The sequence below is a fragment of the Pinus tabuliformis genome, chromosome X, assembly GCF_031772625.1.
Source record: "Pinus tabuliformis cultivar Carrire ecotype Pingquan chromosome X, CPIR1, whole genome shotgun sequence".
NCBI classification, from domain to species: Eukaryota; Viridiplantae; Streptophyta; class Pinopsida; order Pinales; family Pinaceae; genus Pinus; species Pinus tabuliformis.
The window spans coordinates 1,090,411,800-1,090,425,823 of NC_142308.1; positions in this window are offsets into that span (position 1 = coordinate 1,090,411,800).

The following is a 14,024-nucleotide window of genomic DNA, read 5'->3' on the forward strand; positions in this document are numbered from 1 at the left end:
AATATGGTAATCTTCATGTATTGTCTTGCGATTTGATCTAGCAACCTCTACATTGGCTTGCAAAGATCAATATAGTAGAAATCAAACATATCTTGTAGTTGAGCCCTACAATGCATTTTCCAATCACCCTAAAGCTCCTTGAAATTCCCCTGGATGAGCACTTCCCATTCAATCACAAGGTTGGTTGCCCATGGGGCATATAATAGATGGTAATGTTTTGTATTTTTAAGTCACTCTGTGATGTGAGGGTCACCGGTTCAAAACTCTCTGGGAAAAAATCCAATCATGTTGAGGGTTGGTGTGGCATAGGCCGAGTGCGATCCCCACATGATTTTGATGGCCTAGATGCCCCTAGGTTGATGTTTCTCAAGCCATAGGTCAAGCCTGATGTAACCTTTGGAGAACTTAAACCACTTGACAAATAAAAGAAAAACAAGGTTGGTTAGTGGAAAATATATGAAGCTTCAAGCACTTTCTTATGACATTTCTCTTTGGTTGACTGTGAACGTCAAAGATACACTCTATTATCTATGATGTATATGAAATAATTATATGCAAAATATATTGTAATTTACAAAGATTACAATTTCTCAATAATAATATTCATTGAGTAGACTAGATGGCTTGATGACTACAACAAACACACAAGAGATCTGTCATCTTCAAATTTGATAAGGAACTCAATAAAACTTATAAGCAATACAAACTTGAAGAGTTTGAATCATCGCGAGGCTGAGAATACTAGGGGAAATATCGAAGACCTGTGCTCAAATTCAAAATTCTTGTAACACTTTTCAAATATTCGAAAATCATAATTTTTTGTGCGGTTCTGTGAAGGTGATCAAGTTACTAGTTAAACTCATCTTTTGTGGACTAGAGGTAGTCCTAATAGGTAGCAAGGAAACTACTTTTAAGAAGGACCAAGACCGAACTATATAGAGGCATTGTAGGCTCATTTGGAAGGTCTGATCCAAATCTCAGTCACCCTAAAGGACCACAATTATCTTCAAAAATTCTGAGATTTATACAAGTCTTGCCAAATAGAAACCTCTCACTCCATTGAGTTGTGACACTTTGAAGGAAGATCAATTTCACATCCTTTTGGGACTATTGAAATCCCTAAAGGGACAAAATTGCAATAGAATGTTACAGATATCTCAAGGGACTAGACCTATTGTTAAAGGTAGCAAAAGGAGAAATTATATGTAATTGTTGAGAAACTACAGAATTGTGACCTAAACTCAAGAAGAGGATTAGTCTATCACCTTGAGTAGAACTTCTTGACTTAGCACCTTGGAAGCTTTTACTGCAAAATTTATTATAGGAATTAGTATCAAGCTTGTGAAAGAAGATATCATTATTATTAAAAGGGAAATAGCATTCCATCGTAAGGCATGTTTGAAATACATCTTATGGATATATTGAAGGGACAAGTGCATAGATATAGTGCTATGTGTCAGTTATAAGAAGATGCCTAGGAGAGAATCTATGCCGAATTGAAAAAAAAGACATTATAGGAATGTTCTATAATGATATATTAACCCCAATCTAGCTATCCTAGCTTGAGGAGCCTTGCTACTGGATATTGTGATTGGACTTGAGGAGACTGAAAAAGCTTGTCAGTCATAGCTCGAAGCCTTTCCTTAAAGCATTTCCTGTCAAACCAAGACTTCCATTGGATCAGGATGGACTAGCTTCATGACTTGCCATATGAGAAGAAAGGACAATTAGCGCTAAGAATCCCACAACTGGTAAATAGTAATAAATAATTTCATCTCTTTGATATTTATATATGTTATAACTTTGTCATTTGTTTGTTGAATTCTTTCTGTGAGTCATATTTGAGTCTCAAAACCCTCCCATATTGTAAATGCATGCATTTACCATAACCATGTCAAATTTCAATGCATAAAAGCACAAACTGATAAAATTTCAACGTTGGCCCCATTCTCAAGTAATGGGCAATCATGAGCTGATATTACTTCTTTTGTGTCGGAATTTCATGCCAATTCGGGTCGACCCACCAAATCATCGCATAGACAACCTGGAGTGCCCAACATGCAACATCCCCATGGGCACCCGGGTGCCCGTCTTCATGTGAGCATGCCCATGGTACAAGCATCCGCCCTACTCTGCAAATGAGTGAAAACAAATCATTAGCTCATAAATGAAAACAAAATATTATCATTTGTTATTTCCATGCTGCATAATCAATATTCAATTATAAACTGGAATTTAACAGATAAACATTAATTTACTTAATTTTCTAAAAATCATTATGAGATCCCCTTGTGGGAACTCTGTTCATGGGCAGTCATGGTCCGACATTACTTCTCTTGTGTAGGTGCCCCTTGCTAAGTCGGTCCGATCGACCAACTCATCACACGGGTGCCCCTGTCGGGCGAGCGCACTATCGTGCCCAGCACGTGATGCCCCCATGGGTGTCTGGGCAGCCCTATTTAATTTTCTCATCAATGCCAACACAATATTAAAATTTGTTAGTACCGTGTTGCATAATCAATCAATTATAAACCGACTTTGAACACCAAAACATTACTTTGTCAATTTTCTAAAAATCATTATGAGACCCCTTGGTGGGAACTCTATTCATGGACAGTCATGGGCTGAACTTACTTCTTTTATGTAGGCACCCCTTTCCAAGTCGGGTCAACCCACTAACTCATCGCACGAGCACCCCTACTGGGTGAACATCCTGGCATTCCCTACTCGCGAGACCCCGAGGGGCGCCCGAGCGTTAAAGAGAAGGATAACACCATCGTCAATGCATAGGACACTAGTTTTTTCAAGACACAAACATATGAGAGTAGTTTTTTCAAAGTGAGACACTTCCTGAGATATATTATCATGACCATAAAAAAAGCATATTGATATTATTTTGCATTCATCGTTGTATTGTCATATTCTTTCTTAATATCATATTTTTCATAATATTCTTTAAAAAGTTTTTAATAATTCTCCATAAAAACCCATGATTAACCTCTAAATCCTCTAGATCCAAATTAACCCCCTAAACAATATACATTAACCCCCTAACACCTTAACCCCATTCCCCTAATCCCTTAAAACCATAACCCATAACCCATAAACCCTTAAACGATAACCCCTTATCCCTAAGCCCATAAATTAATTAACCCCTAACTTGACCTAACCCTTTAATCGTGTAGGTTTTAACCCCATACAGAAATTACCTGCATACGAATACTAAGAACAAAAAATAAACAATGCGAGAGCATAACACATAAAACACATATACACAGAGATTTCCCCTCGATCCCAAAATCGAGACTACCAGCTTGATTTTTCATTATGTTCCTTTCAATGTTACAATACATATTTATACATGCCGAAGCATCCAATACCATGGACCGAAAACCATCACGTCCAAAACCATGTGCGAGAAACCATGCACAAAACAATAGGTAGGTCCGCCCAACCTAATATAGGGTCCAAAAAAAAAATTCCCTGGGGCACTACCCCGGACCTCGTAGAGGGGGACTACCTGCCCCCCTCAAAACCCCCCCCATTGTGCAATCGGCACAACGAAGGGGGGGCAAGGGGGGGCTTTGCCCCCCCCCTCTAACCCCCCGGTTAACCACATGGGCTAGTCGTGGAAAGAATATAACACAACCCAACACTCTCCCACTTGTTGTTTTCTTTCCACAGGGGGCCACAGGAGAGCTTAGTAATTTATCTAGCCTTGCTACGCCCATTGTTTCTCTACACCAAGAGAACTTCTCAGAGCTCACAGATTTTTTCAATGCATCTGCAGTATTCTTCAAAGTGTCAACCTTTACTAGCAACACCTTTTTGTCTTCTATCATATCCCTCACAAAGTGATACTGAACACAATGTGTTTTGTCTTTGAATGGTAAGCAGGGTTCTTTGCCAAGAATATTGCACTTTTGCTGTCACAGTCTATCCTTATAGATCCCCGCACTAACCCCATACTTGAACACAATTTCTACAACCAAACTGCTTCCTTGCTTGCATGAGTGGCTGCCATGTATTCTGTCTCTATAGTTGATAGTTGCTATAAAATTATATATTACAGAGCAATGGAACACATAAAATATTGCAGAAATAAAAACACAGAAAATGCATAAAACAAGAGAAACACAGATATACGTGGTTCACCCAGTTTGGGCTACGTCCACCCCGAACAGCCAGTCCTTCCTTTCTATTATCTAGCAAAAATGAAGAGACACAACCTACAACAGATCCACTGTAATATCCTCTATTTTCTCTCACAGTCTCACCTCTCTGTTTCTCGCTCACAGAATACACATCTATTACTTAGCCTCAAATACAATGCCCTCATACAAAGAGAGGGGTTGCCTTCTAAGGCAAAAAACCCTAAACTAAACATAAGTTCTACCATCAGATCATCTGCCTAATGAATGGCCCAGATTGACTAGAAATTACTATAATTTTACAAGGCAATTTTACATTTGTTTTTAGCTTTGGGGGCGCTGCCCCCGAGCCCCCAGCGGGGGACCGTTGGCCCCTGGACCCCCCAACCGGGGGGGAATCGGCCCCCCTGGACCCCCGCGGGGGGGGATAAGCCCCCCCCGCGTGGAGGGGTGTACAAACTTCCTGGGGTATACATCCGGCTGAAACAAAGACCTCTTAACAATCATGCTCCATACACAACAGTAGTGCCACTACAGATTGTTTCTTACTAATCCAATTGACTGCACCTCCAAATAGGTTAAAAGCATACCCACTTGTAGATCTTCTTTGATCTAGATCTCCAGCCCAGTCTGCATCAACAAAGCCAAGAATATCCAAAACTCTGTCCAATCCTAGTCTTCCTTGTTAGCACAAACCATAATCACTAGTGCCATGAAAATACATGAAAACCCGCTTCATTGTTGTCCAATGGTCCTTCCCTAGTTTTGACATAAAACTGCTCAATACTCCGACTGCATGTGAAATTTCTGGTCTAGTATAGACCATTGCATACATGAAACTACCAACTGCACTTGCATATGGAACACGAGACATGTCCTCTTCCTCTTCTTGTGTCTTGGGACACTATTCTGTAGATAAATTTACACCTACAGGAATAAGAACCTTCACTGGTTTACTATCCTACATAATAAATCTCTGTAGTATTGTCTCGACATACTTCCTCTGGTTTAACCAGAGCTTCCTCTTTGCTCGATCCCTTTTAATTTCCATGCTCGAAATATATTTTGCAGCACCAAGATCTTTCATGTCGAATTTGGCGGACAATTGGGTCTTCAAATCCTAGATAATTTCTTTGTCATTTCCAACCAACAACATATCATCCACATACAAGACCAGATAAATAACACGATCACCAATTAATTTAAAATACACATAGTGATCTGCTTTTCTTCTGGTGAAGCCAAGTCCCCGTATAAATGTATCAAATTTCTAATACCACATCCTTGGTGATTGTTTTAACCCATACAAAGACTTCTTTAACTTGCATACCAGTTCTTTCTTACCCTTCACTGTAAAGCCTTCAGGTTGCTTCATGTAGATCTCCTCTTCCAGATCCCCGTGAAGAAATGTTGTCTTCAAATCCATCTATTCTACCTCAAAAGCAAAGGCAATAGCAACAAATAAAAGTAGTCTAATAGAAGATACATTGGCAATAGGAGAAAAAATATCACCAAAATCAATTCCCGGCACCTGGGAATAACCTTTTGCTACCAACCGAGCTTTGTATTTCTCCACCTTTCCTTCTGCATTTGTCTTCTTCTTGAACACCCATTTGCTGCCAATGGGTTTCCTTCCAGCTAGCAACTCCACCAAATCCCATGCCTCATTTTTGTGCAAAGATGCCATTTCATCAACCATGGCCTCTTTCCAAAGTTTGCCATCCTCTGAATCCACTGCTTCCTTCATATTTCTGGGATCATCATCAGTCATAGATAAAGAAAAATTTGAACAAAAAGTAGATAGGCTATACCTTTTTGGCTACCTTCTTTCTCGAACTGATCTTCTCACACCTGGAGTTTGTGGCTCTTCATCTTCTGATTCCTGTTCTGTTGTAGAGTCTGATTCTTCCCCCTTTAGCTCAAACTCTATCTTCTTTGGTTACTTTGGTTGGACTTCATGTTTTATAACATCTTTAACCTCTCTGAACACCACATCTCGGCTGTACACAACCTTCCTTGTTACTGGGTTCCAAAGCTTATAACCCTTTAAACCATCCTTATACCCAATAAAGATGCACTTTTCAAATTTACTATCCAATTTTGTTCTTTTCTCCTTTGGAACATGTATATATGCATCACATCAAAATACCCTCAGATGTGAAAGAGAGGGTTTCTTACCAGTCCATACCTCTTGTGGAGTATTATCCTCCAACGCTGATGAAGGTGATCTGTTGACCAGAGAACATGTTGTCTCCACCACCTCTACGCAGAATTCCTGTCCTAACCCGGCACCACTGAGCATACTTATTGCCCTTTCCGTCATCATCTTATTCATTCTTTCTGCAACTCCATTTTTCTCAGGTGTGTATGGAGTAGTCTTTTGTCATGATATATCACACTTATTACAGAATTCTTCAAATTCCTTACTGCAAAACTCTCCACCGTTATCTTTCCTCAACACCTTTATCTTCTTCTCTGTCTGGTTTTCCACCAGAGCTTTAAATTCTTTAAACCTGTCAAAGACTTTAGATTTCTTCTTAAGGAAATATATCCATGTATTCCTTGAGAAGTCATATATAAATGATACATAGTACACAGACTTACCTAGTGATGGAACCTTCATAGGTCCAAACACATCATCGCGCAAAAGTTCTAATATCTGTTTTGTCCTCTTACCACCAGAGGGGAAACTCACCTAATTCTGCTTCCCATATACACAATTTTCACAGAAATCAAAATCCAGAGAGCTATTACTCATACCTTCTACCATACCTTTACCATGAAGTATTCAAAGGCCCTTCTCTCCAATATGTCGAAGCCTTTAATGCCACAACATGCTCTTCTCTCCAGAGACCACTAGATTTTCTGCTCCACTTTCAGGAACCACAAAATTGTTTCACCCATCAACAACATTGCTACCTTGCATCTTGTACAGAGTTCCAATCCAAACTCCCTACATCAATACCAGTGCTCCCCGAACCATCTTGTAGGTATCCTTCTCAAACACTATTTTGACACCTGCATCATCCAGCTTGCTTATGAAAATTAGATTTCTGGCTAATGCAAGAATATGCAAAACACCCGAAAGTGTTCTAACCCTTCCACCTTACAACCTCAACTTTACTTTTCCATGACCAATGATTCTAGCCTTCCTGTCATCCCCCAAGAAGACATCACCACCATCATATTTCTCATACTTGCAGAACCACTCTCTATGGGGAGTGAAGTGAAAGGATGCACTTGAGTCAGTCAACCATGCCTCATGATCTACACATGTACTTGAAGGAGCCAAGTGCACATCCCCACCTTCATCTAAGGTGGTTTTTGCCTCTGCAGAAGGAGCATCATCAAATCCCTTTCCTTTGTCAGGAGCTTTAGATTTACAGTCCCTTTTGTAGTGCCCTTCCTTTCCGCATTTCCGGCACACCACCTTTATAGGTTTTCCTGGAGATTTAGATCTCCCTCTAGATTTAGATCTCCCTCTCGATGACTTATTTTTTTTTCTATTCTAGGACCATCCTCGTACAGACAAGGCATCAGTCATCACCATTCTGGCTCTCCATATTTTTTCGTCTCATCTCCTCCGTCAGCAAGGATGAGACTATTTCATCAAACTGCAAGGCAGTTGCATTGCTACCTATTGCAATAACCAGACTATCCCACAAATCTGATAGAGAACACAAAAAACTGATGCACTTATCTTCATCTAAAATTTTAATATCAACAGATAATAACTGACTTACCACAGTATTAAATGGGTTCAGATGCTCTGCCACCGAGTATCCATCTTTCATCCTCAGGTTATACAACTTTTTTCGTATGAACAGTTTATTCACTAGAGACTTAGATTGGTACAAAGTCCCTAACTTGTCCCACAAAGCCTTAGCCGTAGCTTCCCATGATACATTCAACAATACTGAATCTAAGACACATAATCGTATTGTGCTCTTTGCCTTCCAATTCAACTTCTTCCAATATTCATCGGACACTCTCGTTGGTTTAGTACCTGGATCTACCGCGATCCACTGATCTTTATCCTCCAATAGATCCTCCATCTTGAGTTTCAATGTTACAATACATATTTATACATGTTGAATCATCCAATACCATGGACCAAAAACCATGTGCGAAAAGCCATGCACAAAACCATAGGTAGGTCTGCCCAACCTAATATAGGGTCCAAAAAAAAATTTCCCCGAGGCGCTACCCTGGACCTCGTAGAGGGGGGCTACTTACCCCCCTCAAACCCCCCAGACAAGGGGGGCTACCACCCGCCCTGTGACCCCCGCACTGCGCAATCAGCGCAAAGAAGGGGGGGCTCCGCCCCCCCTCTAACCCCCTAGTTAACTACATCGGCTAGTCGTGGAAAGAATATAACACAACCTGACAAATCAACCCTAGCGAAAATAATCAAATAATATTTCTAACCCACATCAATATGACAACATAGTTCAAACACCTCCCAAAAGAATATTATAAAATACATTTACAATATAAAGATAATATAATTTACAATACAAATACATACAATCTAAAATACAATATACATATAAACATTTACAAAAATAATCTACAATACAAATACATATAATAAATAACTTACAAATGGATGATATTCATGTCCGCCTTCAACGTGTCCATAGTCTCTACAATGCTTTTTAGTTGATGTTATTAGAATTCTCCTTGGCCTCAAGCCCCTGCAATTTCTACAAGGGAAATAACATTTTCCATCCTCAGAAGCCCTCGATGTTGATCCCACATATCCTTGGTCTCCTTGAGGAATGTTATGTGACATTTTTTGTCACCAAACTTTCAGTGATGATTTTGTTAAAAAATTAACCTCAAAATAAGCCTACAACCTTTCAAAACAATCACAACTAATATATATATATATATATATATATATATATATATATATATATATATAAACTATGTCAAAGTTATATGATGTTAGGGCCTCCACACACACACACATATATTTATATTTATATACTATTATAATTATAATAGTATATTTAATAACTTTATATATATAGATATATATATATATATATATATATATATATATATATATATATATATATATATATATATATATTTTAATTAGTCAAACTGATCAAAAGTGGTCCCATATTAGACGTTGTTAGCGCAAAAAGCCATTAATGGTGGAATTGAACGTTATGCAATGGTTATTTACCATTTGTAATAAATTGGACAGCACATTTTCATATTGGATATAACATCGAATATGCGATGGTAAAATAATTATTGGCGATTATTCAATGATAGGAGGGATTATAGGAAAACACTCGATAATCGATGGGATAGGGAATTCCGTTGAAAATTCGACCAGTAAATATTTGTTGTCATACATTCGATGGTAGTCGAGATATTAGAAAAAAAAGTCATTTAACTTTCAACACTTTTTTTGATTTTAGCCATTTAGTCGGATTCGACCATCGAAGTTTCCACCAAAATGTAGTAGTGAATTTAGACACATTTTGAGTATGCCATTCCATGATTGCTTTAATATTTTCTAGGTCAATTTACACATCCTCCTTTGAGACTATATGCCCCAAGTATTAAATATGGGACTGAAATAACTCACATTTATTGAGTTTTTTGTAGATCTTATGCTCTCTCAACAATTATAGCACTACTTTTAAGTGTTTCTCATGCTCTTCATTGTTCATATAATACACCAAGATCTCATCAACAAAGACTAGTATAAACTTATCCAAACAAGGGCTCAAAACATTATTCATCAAACACATGAAAGTAGCGGGAACATTTGTAAGCTCGAACAGTACAACCATGAATTCATAGTGCTCATATTTGGTTTGAAATGTTGTTTTATGGATAAATTCATCCCTAATACGTACCTGACAATACCCTGATATCATATCAATATTTGAGAAGACGGTTGCACCCTTCAGTTGATCAAATAGATTGTCGATCCATGAAAACATATGTATGTTCTTAATGGTTTCTTTATTAAGTTGTCTATAGTCTACACATAGCCTCAATGTGTTTTATTTCTTTCTTACGAATAACAATGGTGCTTCCCAAGGTGAAATACTCGACCTAATGTAACCGTTATCCAACATTTCTTTTAGTTGTAGCTTCTACTCAATTAACTCGAGTGTGCTCATTAGGTAAGGGGCTTTAGATGCTAGAGTTGTTCCAGGCATTAATTTCAATTGAGAAATTGTTTTAAGATTGGGTGTTCCTTCACAACAATGTTGTCGCTTCTGGGCTCATTGCTTATTTGAATGATGAAAAATTTACATCCTTTCCTACTACATCGCTTTAATTGTAAATTTATTACCATCCAGATGTATATTGGTTTCAACTTCCCCTACAACACCATATTTTCACCGCCCTCATTGAGGCTTTCAATCGACTTACTAAAACAATCAAAATTTTCCATGTGCTTGGCCAATAAGTCCATCTCGATGAGAATGTCATAAGCACCTAAGAGTAACAGGTTTAAATCTACTATCGTGGGTATACTATTTAGTATGAATGAGCATGATTTTACCACATGATCCACTTGTCTTTTTGTCCTTGGGGCTAGTTTGAACTTTCTAGGGCTCATTGTGCTTCGTTTTTGGTAATGTGCACCTTTCGACCACTTATGGAATTATATAACTAAAGTTTGAACTTGGGTCTGTTTAGAAAAAAATATAACCTGGTCATTGATCATACCATCCATTTCAATGATTGAGGCCTAAGGATCCACCTGTTTGTTGTCCATTGTTTCATATATGCGTGACATGCTCTAGGCCATGTCATCTATAGTCTCGGATCCTTATACATTGTACGCTTTTGGAACACCTTGCTATTGCTAAGGGCAGACCCTCTATTGGTGGTTCGCCCCACACATCCAACATTGCATAGGTCCAGCTTTGAAACTTTTAGTGTTAGCCCTCGTGAACTTTGTAAATTGATCCTTTCTTGCAAAGATATTCTTTTGTTGCTGTTGTCCTTTAGAATGAGTAACTAATATATTGGTTCTTCCCTCATGCTTTGGTCGTTTCCGTTTAAAACTAGGCTTGCCCCTTTCTTTCAAGTTTAACCTAAATTTGAATTTATGCTTTTCTTGCTCATAACAATGCTTCAGTTTCTTGATGATCTCCTCCAATGTTGTTGGCTTAATGCACTCTATTTAGTCCTGAAATTCTTGTGGTAGATTGTTGATATAACATTGAATATTTTCCTTCTCTTATTTGATGTAAGGCACATATCTCAGTAATTCCAAAAATTTGGAAATTACTCTTCATCGGTCATTTGCATGAGCTTGAGCTCGTTGAAATCTTTGGCCTTATTATCATAATATTCCTCAAATGGGTAATTCCTTCTGAAGCATCCTTCAAACCTTTCCCAAATTAACTACTTATCTCTAATACTCTTCAAATTCCTTAAATTTTCCCACCAAATTTCTACTTTTCCATTTATGTTGAAGATGGATACTCTAACTTTCATATTTCCATAGTACTTATGGCCTCTAAAATACTTTTTCATTCCTAGTAGTCATTCCTTTGCTTCTTCGTCCTTCTTCACCCCTCCATTAAATGTTGGGGGCTTTTCCTTCTTGAACTCTTATGCTAAATATTCCTTTCCCTTCCTCCTTTGTTGGTTTTTCTTCCTCATTCCTACACTATATAACTACTCATGGTTGTTTGTCCTCTTTTTCAAAGTCATTAAGGGAGTTCCTCCCCTTACTGTGTCTTCAATTCCTTGCCTATGCCTTTTCCTAGATCTATTTCCTTCGACACCATTAGTCTTCAAATATTGTCTTCCACATCCTAATGAGCTCTGTTTTAATTTGTGGCCAGCTCTTGGCTCATATTTCTTTTGTATTTGCGGATTTGACATGATCTATAGTATATATGAATTCATTAATGCATGTCTTTCTTGTGCCCTAGCAATATTTTCATTGTCAACCTTGTAGCTCCTTATTTTATCCCTTAAGCTTCTCAATGTTTCCATCCATTCAGGAGAGTCTTCTTCTCCTCTCTTTTCTAATGACTCTTCTTCATGCCATGTTGAGATCTATTAGTGCTATACTACACCAATCAGTTGCTCATCCCTTATTGTCCCTTATGTGTTATTACGCACACCCAACTATTGGACAATTGAAAAATATAATGCACAATTTCAATCATCTCCTTTGTTTGTTTTGTAAGGGTGTTGGTACAAGTTGTCTGAAACATCACACCTCAAGTTTTCATGTTCATCAGAGACAACGATCATATCAAAATTAATACACATACTAAATATAAATTACGAGCATCACACGTCATCATTATATATGACTACCATTATAGTAACAAGTCCTAATACTGTCACAGTATGTTAGAGCCCAAATGATCTCCTGAGGTCTAGTGTTGAACCTCGAAGCTCTGATACCACCTTGTAACACTCCCTCCCACCACATTGGATGTCCCAAGATGAATAAGAGTTGATACTTATCCTAACCCAAATTCCAAGGTCTCATTATGGAAACACGGTCACAAAATTTCCTCAAATTTCAACTTCATTAAAAATAGAAATCAATATCACCATTGCATCTGGCTGATTGAGATATTTCCAATGATAAACGATTTTCCTCAATCTAACTTACAGATAAAAAATTATGGCCATTTAAGGATAGGCCAATGGTGTACTTGCTACATTAGCAGAGTGTTTCCATATGGTAACCTTCCACCCCTCATGGAAGGTCCCCACCATCGATCCTTGCCACGTGCTCAAGTCACATCAACCCCTCTCGATCCCACCCAACCAGACTCTAATGTGCATCGTGACCCAAACACACTGTAGAAAGTTCTCGACCTCGACCTTAAATCCTCAGCGCTCACTCCAATGCCTCCTGAATTCATGAGGTCCATGGTCCCTAGATGACATAATGTTGATGTCATAATGTCCACATGGCCCTCCCTAAGCCACCACGCGTCACCCAATATTAAATCACTTAGATATATTTGTGGTCAATGGTGACTACCACGTGGCACCCCATGAGTGTGCCACGTGGCCCTTAATCCCATGTCACTGTCACCTCAGCCTTGCCCTGGGTCCCACTGGGTTCATGATCCATTTGTAAAGTGTGACATTCCCATTATAATTTTCTCGACCCCATTTTCCTTCGGGGTTTCAAGGTTGAGGCACTTCTACCATGGAGCTCAACTTCGGGCCTCCACATCAGCTTGCCTTGGTCTCCCCCTATGTTACCAAAAAAGGCACAATGTCTGCTTAAGCCTATGATCACGACGTAAACCTTTTTCTGGGGACGATAATGTCCCTCCATCAACTATTTCATGGTTCTCTCCTCACCCCTTGATGAGTGTGTACACCAAAAACCTTTCCGAAGTCTGAGAGCTTGAGGCTTTGAGGTGATGTCAGGTTGATGTCTCTTGCCCCATCCCACTCCCTTCCCTCAGACGTGCAATACTAAAGTTTGACTCTCTTTGGGTGAGATCGAGACTTCACCCATATATAATTATGTGTATGTATATCATCACGGTTCTCTTTAATCACACTTCTCGACACTTAGACATTGTCATTCCTATCCTTCCTGAGTCTTAATACCATTAATAAAGTACTCAACCCATCTCTCAGTATTGAGGTTTTATGCCTTTGTACTCTTGATACAAGGTCTCCTTGCACATGCATAGCCACCTTCTACAATACATGAACTACAACCACGCCCATGATAGCTATAGTTACACACACACACACATTAGGATATGCAAATGTGTAAAGGAACAATTTCTTATAATTTAAACCAATGGTATAGGGCCATGTTCAGCCCAAACCATTTATAAATCAAGAGTCCGTTGGAAATACTGAGAGGGGGGGTGAATCAGTATTTCT